This window comes from Vicugna pacos, chromosome 25 (genome assembly GCF_048564905.1).
Source record: "Vicugna pacos chromosome 25, VicPac4, whole genome shotgun sequence".
In the NCBI taxonomy this organism is placed as follows: Eukaryota; Metazoa; Chordata; class Mammalia; order Artiodactyla; family Camelidae; genus Vicugna; species Vicugna pacos.
The window spans coordinates 33350944-33363038 of record NC_133011.1 but is presented as its reverse complement, the minus strand read 5'-3'; the positions used below and the strand labels follow the sequence as shown (position 1 = coordinate 33363038).

At 54.3% G+C, this 12095-nt stretch overlaps 1 protein-coding gene across 2 annotated transcripts in view; it reads left to right on the top strand.

Moving 5' to 3' along the window:
- The window catches only part of ST3GAL1 (ST3 beta-galactoside alpha-2,3-sialyltransferase 1), an 84545-nt gene that overhangs the window by 47684 nt on the left and 24766 nt on the right, over positions 1–12095 (top strand). The window contains exon 3 of one of the 2 annotated variants that reach the window (XM_072949751.1): positions 1848–1901. The exons of the other annotated variant lie outside the window; for it this stretch is intronic. The gene's annotated coding sequence lies outside the window, so the exon portion shown is untranslated. The remainder of the gene's footprint in view (positions 1–1847; positions 1902–12095) is intronic. 2 annotated transcript variants of the gene reach the window in all.

Sequence of the window (12095 nt, the reverse complement as noted above, 5' to 3'; positions counted from 1 at the left end):
AGCTCCCTGCTTGACGTGCTCAGCCCGGCAGTGGCGGGGAGAAGAGAGTTGTAAGTGAAAGTTCTGGGCCTCCTCCCAGCTCCCTGCTAAATTACTTGTTGGCGTGATGAATCATTTAGTGTGTGCTGACTCTCTCAGGCTCAATTTCCTCATCTGGGAAATGGGAGTGATGACACTTTCTATGAGATGTGCGGCAGCTGGCCCAGAGCAGGTGGTGATGGTGATGATGATGATGATGATGGTGGTGGTGGTGGTGGTCGTGGTGATGATGTGATGACTTTAAGATAATGATGCTGACGGAGATGATGATGGTGCTGCTGCTGCTGATATAATGACGATGATGACATGATGATGGGGATGATGACATGATGATGGGGGTGATGTGATGATGATGGGGGTGATGTGATGATGATTCGATGGTGATGATTTAGCCCTTCGAGAGCACTTACTTCTTACCAGTTTATGTACGTAGACCTTAATCTTTTCAGCAGCCCTAGGAGGTAGGCACTCTCAATATTCCTACTTAACAGATGAGTGAACTGAGAGTAAGTGACACTGAAGAGTGCACGGCCAGGAGTGGCAGAGCTGGCGGTCTGGCTTCACAGCCCATTGCTCTTGCCACTGCAGAGATGGCCTTGAGGCTCACCCAGCATTGCTTCTGAAGGACTGTGTCTCCCAAAGCTCCCCTGCATGTGGCGGGAACAAGGGTGCAAGCAGTAACTGCTGCTCGTTCTGGAAAGTACTTTAATTCAACTATTTTATGATTTTTAAAAATTCCTCCTTCTATGTTGTTTCTGTGGAGAGTCAGAGGCAGGCCGGGCCCATCATGGGCGCCGACTCCCTCCTGCCGGCCGGAGCGGCCGCTATGTGACACTAACGTCTGCCGGCCTCCGAGTCATCCATTATTGACGGGCACAGGCCCGCAAGCGCGGGGCCGCCGGTGCAGGTGCGCTCAGGTGAGAGCAGAGAAGGAGGCCCGGGCGGAATCGACCATTTGGAAGGTTGTTTTCATCCCCACCGCCAGGGGGGAACGTGTTTTGCACACTCCATGTTGGCAAGAGCTAAGGCAGCATGAGGCTGAAGCTGCCACAAGCCCACAGGCTTGTTAATAATAATAATACCACGGGGTGTACTGTTGTTTAGGGAGGGCCCCTCATCCACTCCGCATTTAGGAAAAAGGCTAAAACACCATTGGTACCTCCCTAAGTTTTAGATTCAAGTACTCTCTTCCTTTGCAAAATTCACAGCTGTCTGCTGGCTGCCAGTTAGAATTTTCTAGAATCAGATCCCCTCCCTCACTGCTACACATGACCTGGGACTTGCCACCAGTTCAGTGGCAGGTGCCACCTGCTCAGGTCTGCCTTCTGTCCTGTGAGTTCAGCCTGGCAGATGGGCTTCCAGCCCCGCTCTGACTCTGCCAGGCCCCCTCCTGACGAGCCTCGGTTTAGCGGTTTAACCCTCTGTGTCACCGCGCACTGGCGCTGCCTCGGGGCTGCCTGCGAGGCCAAACCACGTGAGAAGCTCCTGAGCTCAGTGTGAGGCGCGTGGCGGTCTCAGGATCGGAGCACGCCCTCCTCTGTCTTCTGTCTAGAGCAGGAAGTGTTCTTAGCTGTCGGGCAGCCCTGTGCTTTCATTTACAGTTTGAAACAGGAAGCCTCCGCACTCAGGTCCCCTAGCTCCCCACCACCCCTCCCTGGGGCCCTGAAGGTGATGCCGTTCCCTCCCCGCCGTGCTCCGCTCCTTCACATCAGCACTTGCTCTGTGTCTGAGCTGCACCTGACACCCGCCTGCTCCCCATGCCTTCATCCTCTCTCTGGGAAGTCTCAGCAGTTTTTTCTATTTTCCAGATGAAGAAACTGAGGCTCAGAGAGGTTAAGGAACTCCCCAAGGTCACACAGCTGGTAAGTGGCAGAGCTGGGATTTCAACCCAGCTCTCTCTGACACCAGGATCTGGGCTCTTAATTGCTTCATTTTCTGTGCCTTAAACTGTTGAAATGATCATTCTCGTCCACACAAGTGTGGCGGACCTGTGGCTTGGTTATCATTGTATCTCTCCCTGTGCCTCTGATAGCTTCCAGAACACAGAAGGCTCTCCGTCCATTTAGAAGATAGCCTTTTCAAATCCTCTGTGGTCGGGCAGTGTTCGGGGAATGGGGTGTTCATCTGATTATTGGCAAGTTCTGGTTACCAAAGTGTTTCCCTCTTTGGCCACATTCACATGCTTCAGCAGGTCGCCAACACGTACCAATAAGAAATGCGTTCTACCCTCATTATAAAGATCGGATACTCCACACGCAGACCGTATCCGTAGACTGTTTTGAAGATGAATGTGTCTTTCTTTGTGATTCTGGAAATAGATCCTTGACTTTGTAGTGGGAAGGAGGGCAGGGCAGGCGGTGGAGATGGGTCCAGCCTGGGACCCCCCGACATCCATGTAGGCACCCATTGGGTGCTGACCCTCTGCACCAGCCTCTCTCCTGCATCCTGGCTGTCGCTCTGACTGTGTCCGGTCTCTCTTGGTCCTGCTGCTGTCACGTCCCCTCTCCCCCATCTCTTCTTCATCCTTGAAACCTACTCCTCTTTGGGAAGATTTCCTAGAGCCCATGTTTTAAAACCCTTTGAGAATGAATGAGCCCCATTTAGTAACATGACCACAAATTAACTGCCTGATTTGGTCTCCAAAGTCTTCAGAGAAAACCCCAGGGTGGGGGTGGAGGAGAGTGTGACATTCAGAGGCCACTAGCATGGACAGTGGGTGTGGTCTTTTCAGGGCTTTGGTTTTCAAACCACCGTAGGGGTGATGTGGAGGCCCAGCAGCCGTCCTACAGGTCCCCGCCCCCGTCTCAACTGGAAAAGCTCAGTTTCAGTAGCCAGTGTCTGCTTGGATGAGATCTAGTTTAAAGAAGATGTGAAAACCACAATTGACAAATGTTCTTACCCAGAAGTCTAGAAAGCTGGTTCTAGGTCTGGCCCTGCCACATCACACTGTGTGGACTTTGCCAAGCCCCTCCTCTTCACTGGGCCTCAGTTTGCCCATCTTCTTAGTGGGCTATGGACCACATACAGCTAAGGCTGACCCCGGGCTGTGGTTTATCAGCTAGGGCAGCGGTGAGGCATTGACGAAGCTCACGCAGCTTCCTGGGTTGACAGGGAAGAGCCACGGAGGCAGAGGGCTGAGGAGAGGGTGGCATTTGATAAAAACAACCCCATCCTCTGTGCGTGCCGTGGTCAGGACAAACCCAGAGCCAGATACACACGTGGGTTCAGGAATGAGCCCCCCGGGGCTGACAGTGGCCATTCCACTATTCCAGGTAGTCAGTCTAACGCTCCAAGATCTCTGGGAACCAGACCCCAGGGCCCCACAGCAGGACCAGGTGCCTCCTCACGTGCTGTGTGCCCTGGGTCCTGCCCCAGCCACAGAGGACCCCAGCAGGCAGGACTCATGCTTGCTTGCCACAGTTCTGAGCACAGTACAGATATAAAGTGTGGTTTTGTAGTATTTTTAGTTTTGCTGTTTTTGCAAAAACCAAAGGAAGTCAGTAGGCTGAGCTCTGACTTCCTCTCCCTGAAGATGGCTGATGTTTTGGTGGGGACATGCAGAGCTCAGCTAGGAGAGGAAACCTCTAGATACAAGGCCCAAAGATCAGGGGGCACCTGCTCTGAGCTGGCTGCTGTGACCGGCTGTTTGTGGGCAGACCTGATTGGAGTTACCATTGAAATCATCACATTCATCATATGAGGACACTGAGGCCTGAAAATGCCCAAGACCCCCCCTTCACTATGCACATGCCAGAATGAACCTCTGCTCCCTGAGCTTGGGGCCCTTTCGCTCTGCGCTCAGTCCTTGTGTATTTCTTGAGTTCTTCCCACCGTTCTCAGCCAGGGGGACACAGCAGTGAGGGAGCTGATGAAGCACCTGCCCTCCTGGTAGGGGCAGACAGACAGACAGACAAAGCAGGAATTCAGCATACCATGGAGTCATTTTCTGATTAAGGCTGTGAAGGAAAATGCAGCTGAGCAAAGGGATAGTGACATTGATGCTGTTTCGGGTAATCAGGGAGGACCTCTCCAAGGAGGGTAGCTGGGAAGAAGCATGAATGCAGTGAGGGAGCAAGAGTGGGTTCTAGGTGGCAGAAATAGCATGTGCAAAGGTCCTGGGGCAGGGGATGTACTTATTGTTCCTTCAAACCCTTAGATTCTGATTCTCAGTGTATTTGCCTTCCCACTTTCCCAGCAACACAACCACTAATCATCCCCATTGTTCCCTTCATCTGTCACCTCCAGGTGTCTAGGGATGTGGCAGGGAGGAGTGGTTGTATAGTAAGAAAAATTAAACAGAAAATGAATGGAGCAGAATTGAATAGGTGCATCTCTAAGAGGAAAACTCCTTGTCTCATTCCTTAATCCTCTTCGCACAGTTCATTCTTGGGTGACATTTGAAATAGTTTCACATTCTTGTCTGGCATTTATTCTCAAAATGCATGTTTAAACCAAGACTGAGTTTTCAGCACTCCGTTATGCACTCTTTCAAGCAGGGCAGGAATCTGGATTCCAAAACCACAGAACAGAGCAAGAAATTGGTTTGGTGCTGCACCACTGACCTCAGGCTGACCGCAGGAGAGGGGGCTCCAGCACCTGGAGCCTGGGGTGGGGGTAGGGGTGGGGGCATTAGCAGGCTGTGATTGGGCTGGCCGCCCCAGCCAGGGCTGTTTGCCCTGCCATCTGTGTGCTACTGATGTTTGCATAGCTCCTGCTGGAGCGGCTCATGGGCTGGGTGTGCTGGAAAGGACCTGGTTTTGGAGTTAGGGACCCTGGGTTCTAATATTAGTGTCACCACGGACTCATTTACAACCTTGGGCAAGTCACATCCTCTCCCTGAGCCTCAGTGTCTGCACCTGGAAACCAAAAGCGGACAGATGCGACCCTCCCTATGATCCTCTGTGATCCTGAAATGCCACAAGCCTTTGCCTCCGAGGCAGACAGCAGCCAGGCCCAGGGACAGAGCCTTCCAGCAGCTCCCCTTTGATTTCATAGACAGGGGCTCTCAGCAGAGAGGTGCCCAACAATGGCCCTGCCTCAGGCATTCTGATAAGAGCTTCAAATAGTTCTCACCTCTGCCTGGTCTGAGACCTGGGGCTGCAGAAACTCACTTCCGGGAGCAAACGAATGTCTCTCTTTCCTTGGAGCCCAGAAGGTCTGCATCCATGAACTGCATCTCATTCATCTGGAAAAATGATAATCAGCAAGCTGTCCTGTCTAGGTGCTGTGAGTTCCTTGGAAGTTTCCATAAGAAAGGGTCAGAAAGCTCCTGTCCCATGAGGCTCAGAGCCCAGCCATCTCTGTTTCCTCCCCAAGGAGCAGGCAGCCACGTGGTCGACCAGCAAGCCCATCAGCTTCACGGGGCTGTCCACCTGCCCATCTACCCACTAGCAGGCCCCCATCAGGGGCCAGGGCCGAGGGCACAGCACCAGAGACACAGAACTAAATAAGACACCGTCTGTGCTCTCAAAGGCAGTTCAGGCTCAGACTCACCCCTCTCTCCATTTGGTCAAACTCTGGGGAGTTTATGGCTGAGCTTGCTCTCAGGGCCACAAAAATGTAAACATTCAGAAACTTTCGCCTCCCTGTGTTACCTGTTTTCGTCACTGTCTGCCCCAAATTCATTGGCTTAACACTGGTTCTTTGTTTACTAACTAAAGCTAATGTCTCTCCTTTAATCAAATCAGATTTTCTTCTGGTCCATTCTATGCACTACATCCCAGTCTCACATGAATTCTGGGTGTAAGTGGGGGGAGGCGGCCAGGGAGGTGCTCCTGGGAAGAAGAGGCTGGAGACATGAAACTCACCAGCTGGGGGCTGGACGTTCTGTTAGTAACAAAACACGTGAAGATGTGGAGAGTAGAACTGCAAGGGTGTAAGTTCTGCGATTTGGTTTTATTCTACTTACAAGCTAAGAAGCTAGCGCGTTAGGGTTTCAGGGTTGCTGGCGAGGACAGGAGACTGGGGTCAGAGACTCGGGGCTGCTGTGAAGTGGGAGAGACCCCCTCCTTTCATGCTTGGAGCCTGAGCTCTTCTAGATCTTGGGGAAGATGACAGCTCAGTCAGTGCCCTCAGAGGCTGAGCTCAGGAAACAAAAGGGAGTAAAGGCTCTTGGGACCCAGTCCAGGCCCGGCTTATCAATAAGAAGGCATTTATTTTCTAAGCTTGCACGTCTACCTGTAAAATAGGGAGGGAATCAGCATCCGGGCATGCTGTGGGAATCTCATACAGACATGGATCTGAAGACAATGTGCTTATTATTTACATTAGTAACAGGACGCAAACTCATCCTAATAACTCAGTCTTCTGGGTTTTAGATCACTCCTTTTCTTTACCGAGAATAAAACTGTTTGATGTGTAGCTCTAGTTCACGACACACACACAGACGACCACGCAAAATTTACCTGCCAGTGTCGTCCCTGATAAAAGTATTGCTCACTCATAAAAAGTATTGATTGGGAGGAGGAAGGAGAGGAGGTGAAAAGATCAGGATTGCAGGAGGCAAAAGAACAGAGCCAGAGAAAACAGCTGGGCCCCTCATTAGAACTTGTCCCTGTGGATGAAAAAAATTAAGCAACAATCCATCTAAGAAAGAAGTGAAAGATTTGATTTGAGCCAACCTGAGGGTCAGAACCTGGGAGACAGTCTTTCAGAAAGCTCTGGGGACTGTTGTACCCACTGGAGGTCAAAGCACAGTTATACACGTTTTTGAGACAAAGGGTTATGTGTCAAAGGATATGTTATTGACAGTTTGCACAAGCCATTTCTACACGTACAAAGCGAGGAGTGAGTCATGGGGCACCCTGACCCCTTACAAGATGAAGAAGGAACGTTATTGCCTAAGGAGTAGTGACCCTTTGTGAGATTAAGAAGGAATGTCACCTCTTAAGAAGGTCTGGTTGGTGCAGGTGCATAACAGGCACTAAAATGGAAAGAGGAAGCCCAAATGGACAAAGAAAAATTTTACGTTTAAATTTTTATTGCCTTGCCATAAAATACGAATTTCATTTCATCATCCCTCGCTCCCACCCCATGCTGTGCCATAGTTACTATAGCATCTCTCCCACAAACTCCAGCGGTCCCCGCGTCAGCCCAGGATGCTCAAAGAATATTTGTGCTGTCGCATTTGCAGATCAGGAAGGCTTGGCGAGGTTGCCCCTCTGGCCAAATAGGAGCGCTGGAACTCTCAGATGGAGACCCTGCCTGGTGTCAGGTGTGCTCCCAGGGACCCGCCTGGACTGGCCACCTGGCAGCCTTGGTTTCTCTCTCCGAGACCCTGGGACAGTCGCCAGCCTCTTCAAAGCCCACCTCTCACCCCCACATTTTAGGAAAAGATGAAAAGACACCTGTGTGTTTTAAAGCAAATTAGGTAGAACAAGAGGTTTTGAAAGTGCTGTGTTCCCCATGTGGGAGGCCCTTTGATGGGCAGCAGGGGACAAGCAGTGCCGTCTCCCGCCCACGGCCCTCAGGAGCTGGGGGCAGAAAGGCTCTGGCCACAAGGGGGGCATTCGCCATCCTGAGAGTCAGCGTAGCTCACTCCCTCTCTTCTGCTCGACTTACCTCCTCCATTGTATCCAGGGTGAGTAGCAGCTGTGAGCACCTCGCGGGAAGGGGTGGAGGTGGGAGTAGGGCTGAGTGGGGGCGCACGGTCCCTGAGCCTCCATGGATGCGCCTGCAGGGGAGGTGATGGGCTCCAGCCAGGACCCGGCTGTGAGACCAGCTCAGGCTGAGGGGAAGGTACTTGGGAACAGAGCCCAGTCTCTGCAGCTCCACTGCCTGGCTCACCCTTTAACATCGCTCTTACAAAATGTACGGCCCTAGGCCAAGTGGCTTAGCCTCTCTGAGCCTCCATTTTCTCATCCCAAAAATGGGCATATTACTGGATTGGAATAAAGCTCTTGGACCAGCTCTTACAGGTGCACTTAGCCCAAAGTCAGTGCACAGGACACATCTGCTCTTAATAGAATTCATACAGAGGAGGGATCAGATCTGGAAGCCAGAGCTGTCCCTGCCTCATTCCATCCCCTCAGGACTCCCAAGGCTTGCATTCTTACTGTTTCGATTTTGCACACAAGAGCGAGGTGTGGCTCAGTGTGGTTGGATGCCCGTCCCAGGTCCCACAGCTAATCTGACTTTGGAGCTGCAGCACCATCCTCTTTCCACCTCCCCCACAGGAAATGGAAGCTGGCCTGAGTCCTCTGCCTCCATCCACAGCTTGCCTGATGGGTAGGGTTAAATAAGCACTTGGAAGGTGAGGCACCTTCATATCTGCTAATTACAGGTGAGAAGCGAGGCCAGAGGAGCCCAAGGGAGAGGGTGAGGGTCATTGCCCAGTCCCTAACATTACCCTGCGGGGACTAAGATGCAAACACTCACAGGGCAGTGCCCCCCCCCGCCCCACCTCAGCACGGCAGCTGCAGTGCAGCTTTGACTCAGGGTTGACTCTCAGGTCCATCACTGGCCGTGTGCCCTTGAACAAGTGCCATCAGCCTTCACTATGTGAGGCAGCCTCCCCGCCGGCACCCTGGGAGAAGCGCCCAGCTCGGTACCCGGTGCACAGCTGTGGACACTGGGGACAAGTCCCTGAGTCTCCTTCCTGACATACATTAGCACAGATTTCACAAGCTATGGGGAGATGCCAACGTGGTTCTCACTCTCTCCCGTGGCTCCAAGCCGCCCTGCCCCTCGGCTACTCCCGGCTCTGGGGACGTCTGCCAAGTCCCCCCACTGTGAGATGGTCATCGCTGGCCTGTGTGCTCCTGCCCTGCTAGCGGGGCGTCTGCTGCCCCAGGCTGCCCGTGTTTCCTCAGACTTCCCGCCCTGAGCCCGGGCAGGGCTGCCTGGTCTCAGCTGCCCTGGGAGCTCCCTGGTCCTCGTGACTCCATCCTTGCACACCTGCTCTGGGCGCCCGTGTTCTCAGTGCTCCCAGTGGACTGCTGCACCGTCCCCTGTCAAAGGGGCAAGGTCCCCTTCCTTTCCCAAGAGGGGGGCTTGGAAGGGGGCCGCACAAGGATGGCCTGGCCCCAGGTGCCGAGGGCTCGAACCGGCTGAGCTGCCCTTCCTCTCCTCCCGAGTGGGGCTCAGACGGGTGGTGGGGAGGGCTGGTTCAGGGCAGTTTTATCCCAGCGACCCCACTGGACACCACAATGCCCTTCTGACCCTTGATTCCTGGGAATGGTTTATGCCAGACACGTGCTTGTTGTCTGGGCCCCCCCCCATTCCCAGAACAGTGGTGGGTGCTGGGGTCCTCGCCACTTTAGCCGCTGGGTGTATCCTGCAGTCTGAACCCCTCTTCTGGGCATCACCAGAGATCAACCTCCAACCCCTTCAGGAGCCTTCTGGATGCCCCTGTGCATAATTAGAGTTAAAATCTCCCCATGGAAGTCAGGGGGCCTAGGGGGAAATTATCTCTGTAAGACAATTCAGGACTCCAGCCCCTCACTTATGCAAAGCTCTTTAGAACTAGCTCTCCAAGGCGGGGATTGGGTGAGGGTTTCATCGTTCTGAATTGTCTTTCCCTCGTCATGACTTCTGCACCACCCAAATCAGGGAAACCCCTCTCTCTTCTGGGGGCGGGCATCAGCCTGGACGGACGTGAACACGCAGTGTGACTCCTTGAATTCCCGACCACGTCACACGCTTCCGATATTGCATGGATGTCTTTGGACTCCGAATGGAGGACCCCTCAGTCCACACCCGTAAGAAGATTTGTGGATTTAAATTCCTTTTGTGCAGTTCAAAATATGAAAATACATCCAGTTCCTTGTCATATGACCCTAATCCTGGTTAATCGTGTTTCTCGGGGGCGCTTCCCCGAGCTGCCTGTTCTGAGGCACTGACGGTGCTTCTGGGCGTCTGCTTTCTCTTCCAGCCCCCCAGCAAAGCAGCAAGCAGGTAGTACTTGGGTAAGGAGAGGAAGATTTTTGCAAGCACAAGAGAGGATTCTCCCAACTGGCTGGCATTTCTCAGGTGTGACGGAAAGGGGTAAAAGGTCAAGCCAGTGCAGGAAGGAGGGGGGAAACTGAAGCCCCCAAAAGACGGGCTTCCCAAGCCACAGGGTGGAGGCAGGGCTGCAGTTACAACCCAGAGCAGCCAAGGGCTAAAGCTGCCTTGCCCTGCTCAGGACTCCCCTGCGGTCCTGTGATCCTGTGGGAGGTCCTGCGAGGAGGTGCCTGGTGGGTGTCACCAGGGAGCCTGAGGGGGTGCTCGTTAGCACACCCCCTGTTGGGACCCGGGGTGAATCTGGAGCCTGAGTGGTGCCCACTGGGAGCCCCTGGACAGGGAAACACAACACTCCAACACCACTGGCTTCTGTCCCTGCCATAGCCCATCTCAATGGCACAAGGAGGACCAGGAGGCCTCCTGATGGCTGAGTCCCAGGCAGTGGTGGGAGCAGCATTGGGAGGATTCCAGAAAGAGCAGCTCCCGAGGTGGGAGGGGAGCTGGGGCTCAGGGCCGTCCAGCTGGCCTAGCAGCTCTTCCTGCAAATCCTCTGAGGCTGCCAGGGCTGTTCCTAGAGCAGCTTGTTCCTCTGGGGAGAGGAGGGGTGGAGAGGCATGGCTCCCTGCGGGCCCAGCCTCCAGGGGCTGCTGCTTGCATAGACCTCAGAGTTTTGCAGCAGGCAAGACTGTGGGGCCACTTGCCCCCATCAGCATCCTGGCCGGATGCAGGTGGTGGACTCCAAGTGGGTCACGAAGGCAGTTTAATGAAAGGGTTATCCACAAGGGCAGGGTCTGTGGTAGGAAACCCGAGGTCAGTGTGGTCCTTGGCGATGAAAACAGTGGGATGTCGCTAACCCTAGGACTAAGAGTCAAGAGGACGAGGACAGAGGTGTTCCTGGGACCCCAAAACAGCCATTACGTGGAGAGGGCCACTTGACAGGAGCTAGAGGTCACCTGGTCTCGGCTGCCCCCAGGGAGGTGCCCAGGGCCATAACCACGTGACCTCAGCCCCCTTTCTCCCTCCAACCTCCTTTCTGTGTCCCCATGTGTCAAAGCCGACCAGAATCCAGCCAGCGTGGAAACCCCGAGTGCAGGCCCTCAGGCAGCCCGGGGTGCAGAGCAGGGTGCCAGAGGTGGAGAGACCATCTGGAGGGAACCCCGAGCCCCTAGAAGGCCTGGCTGCACACACTCGGCCCTCCCTGGCTGCACACACTCGGCCCTCCCTGGCAGGCGGGGGTGGGATGGTTGGGGATGGCGCTGCAGGGCGTGAGGTTCTGTCAGTCCTGATTTTCCTCCAGGAAAATGTGACTTATGCAAGTCTGGGCCCTCCTGGGCCTGATCAGGAAACCCCACAGTTTCAAAACCCAAAGGGGCTTCCCATGGCTCCATGGAGATGTGGCTCCAGACCTTATGGGACCGCCAGCCCTTGCCTGCCCCACCCCTACCCCAGCCCCCCCAGCATCTTCCTCTCTGGGTTTCTGCCCCACGTAGCCTTATCTTTTTCAGTTCCTTGGGACTCACTTGGTCTCCTGAGAGGCCTTTGCACCGGCAGCTTCCTCTGCCTGGAGGCCCTGTCCTCTCTGAGTAATTACCGGACGTCCGACACTCTCCCCTCCCCGACACTGAAGGAGGCTGTAGCAACCGGTTCTCCAGAAAACCAGCACCAACAGATGTATTGGTATATTCAACTGTATATGTGCATTCAGAGGTTGATTTTGGGAACTGACTCACGCATTGGTGGGGTTGGTAAATTGAAATCTGGGTGGCAGGCCTGCAGGCTGGAACCTTCACGCCAAAAGTTGCAGCCTGAAGTGTGCGGTCTGTAGGGCAGGCGGGCGGGTGGGCTGGGAGGTCGGGCAGGGTTCCCGGCTTACTTCCCGTCATGGCCTGCTTGCCTCTGCATGGCCGGGACCTCCCCTCAGGCCTCACCTCACCCAGGCTCGGCTCCTCTCAGTGGTGTGTTCTGGAGGGATGTGGGTCGGGCTGTAGCCAAGGCTGGTCCTTCCTGACCCCGGAGAGGAGGGAGGGCCAGGTCCGGGCTGGACTGCAGGAGCCTGACTGCTAGTTTTGTGTGTGACTCAGAGGGTGGAGCTGAGCTGGAGAAAACAAAACAGG